The following is a 2,881-nucleotide window of genomic DNA, read 5'->3' as shown; positions in this document are numbered from 1 at the left end:
TACTAATTCTATTTTCATTTTTTTTTTTTTTGAAAAACTGCCATACTACCTTCCACAGTGGCTGTGCCATTTCACATTCCCACCAACAGTGCACAGAGGTTCCAATTTCTCCACATTCTCTCCAGACAAAGAAGGCATTTTTAAGGACCAGTACTGATATATAACAAAGATAACAATTTTAAGTCATTTCATTTTATTGAATTATGTAAAACATCTATAAATAACAGTAAAAAAATAAACCATTGCAAAAATTCAAACAGTTACAATGATGGCATACTACAGCCCACAGAATTTAAATCTTACATGAGTTGAGTTGAATTATTTGCTGGTACATAGAGAATATAATGCTCTTCCTGCTGGGAAATTATTTCCACATATTCACATTGTATACAGCCTCTAAATTTGTGATATTTTCAGTAACATATCCATATCTTAAGAATCTGAATTTAGGACCTATCGATGATCTTAAAATACAGGGGTAGAGAGACGTTTGCAGCAAAAGAAACTGCTGAACTAAGCAAAGAAGAAAAATCTGGCTCCATATAAAGATAGATACTAATTTCAAGTGCTAAAGGGGCATCTCTCGTGCTGCTCGAGGGTGGGAAAAATCTTGTCAACTGGCAACAGAGAAATACTTACTAATCATTGGGCATTATGAAAAAGTGCAAATTCCTTACAGGTTCATGTTTTCATTATCTGATTTTTATGTTTCTTCTCACTCTGCCAATTATTTTAAAAATATAAAAAAAAGTAGTTTTAGCAGAAAAAAGCGTTATGAAGTGAAATACTAATAAGCAATAATGGAATGTAACCAGGACAATTTCATGCCTGCCAAGGAACATAATTAAAAGATACTATAAAAATATAAAGGTGGACTTTGCTACCGATACCAAAGTAAAATGGATTTATTCCTTATTTTTTAGCCTAGTCTAGTTTTTCATTCCCTACTCAGTTTTCCTTTTTATAACACTACAGCACTTTTTTGATCGAATTTAGAACTAATTAAAAGCATTATGGTAGCTTTGAATTTTGTAGAAAATTCATTTGTATAAAAAATATAAAATTCATTTTTAATGTTTAAAATCATACTATTAGAAATATCATGGGTGTACACAGTGCAACATAAAAATGTCCAGCTTTGGCTGTTAACGCACTAGCTGATCTAGACTACTTTGAAGTGACTATTACCCAAAAATCATTACTCATTCATTGTGGACCACCTTGCCAATACCAAGGAATAAATTCATAGGTTTGAGGTGTTACCCTCTCGTTCAAGGTTTAAGATTTGATAAAATACCTGCAATGTTTCTTTGAAATATCCAGCTAAAAACAGGAAAACAATTCTAGGCACTACCTCAAACTTGCATTCATTCATTGTCATGAACTTAATGGTTTCAAAGCAAATGCTAAACATTTCTAAATTGCTTTAGGAATTAGGGGCAGTGAACAGGCAGCCTGAATCTCTCTCACTTATCCATCATGTTGAGGAGCATTTCACAGGTCACTGCATCCACGTCCTCTTTGACTCTCGCTGTGGCTTCTCCATAGGCAACAGGCAGCGTCTCCCCTGGGAACTGTTCTCCCTTCGTGGTGGAAGCCTTCTCAGCAGCAGCTGCTTGAGAAGAATCCCAGGATGAGCAAATTTATCAGAAAGCCAAGGAACTGGAAATAATCAACGTGCAAACATATTTTGGAAACTATCACTTAAATGTTAACACAGCAGCAAGCACGTTAGAAAGCGATCTAACTGCAAAGACAGTACTAGTCTCATCTAACCACTGCCTCCAGTCAGGGTTTCTCAGCCTTAGCACTACAGATGTTTGGGGCCAGGGAGCTGTCTGCTGGGGGCGGGGTGCTGTTCTGGGCAGTGTAGGATGTTGGCAGCGACCCTGGCCTCTACCACTAGATGCCAGTAGCACCCTTCTTTCCAGCTGCAGAAACCATAAAAATGTCTGGAGACATGTGGCTGTTGCCAACTGTCACTCCCAGTTGGCAACAGCTGCTGTAGGTGCAGGAGGAACTTACAGATTTCTATCGAGGTGGATCATAGAGATTGGTATCGTGGCTGAGCTGCTCACCTAAGTCTCATCCCGGTGCCCATGGAATGACGCTGCCTACATGAAGCCAGCCAGCTGCTCACAGGACATTGGTCCCTTTGGCCAATCAACATATACCTAGTACTGATTCTGGGTCACGCATCCTGCTAGGGATGCTGGGGCCAACGCCAGGTGTGTACCTAGAACCTGCTCCCCCTCCAGCAGCTCAGGAGCCAGTCTGCACAACTTGGAGAGTTTAAGATCATCAGGCATTAGATTCTCATATGGAGCGTGCAACCTAGATCCCTCGCGTGTGCTGTTCACAACAGGGTGTGCGCTCCTACAAGAATCTAACAACGCCACTGATCTGACAGGAGGTGGAGCTCAGAGGGTCATGAGAGCAATGGGGAGCGGCTGTCAATACAGACGAAGCTTCCCGCGCTCACCCACCACTCACCTCCTGCTGTGAGGCCCGTTCCTAACAGGCCACAGGTCCATGGCCTGGGGGTTGGGAACCTCTGCTCTATTTATCTTCCAAATTACTTCCCCAAACCCCCATAGAGCGCCACACTGAAGAACGCTATTGCCTCATGCCAGTTTTAAGTTGTCTGAAGATATTTTTGCCTGTGCTTCCTTGAAGTATTTCTGGGTGGGGGATGGCGGGGGACAAGAAGAACCAGTTCTTAGATATGAAAAAAAACACTTAGACCCACAAAACAGGCCATCAGGCCAGGCACAGTGGCTCACACCTGTAATCCCATCACTCTGGGAGGTCGAGGTGGGCAGAGCACTTGAGGTCAGGAGTTCAAGACCAGCCTGTGCAAGATGGTAAAACCCCATCTCTA

This window comes from Sapajus apella, unplaced genomic scaffold, assembly GCF_009761245.1.
Source record: "Sapajus apella isolate SASKATOON/1434 unplaced genomic scaffold, GSC_monkey_1.0 scaffold96, whole genome shotgun sequence".
NCBI classification, from domain to species: Eukaryota; Metazoa; Chordata; class Mammalia; order Primates; family Cebidae; genus Sapajus; species Sapajus apella.
Note: the sequence above shows the minus strand (reverse complement) of the source record.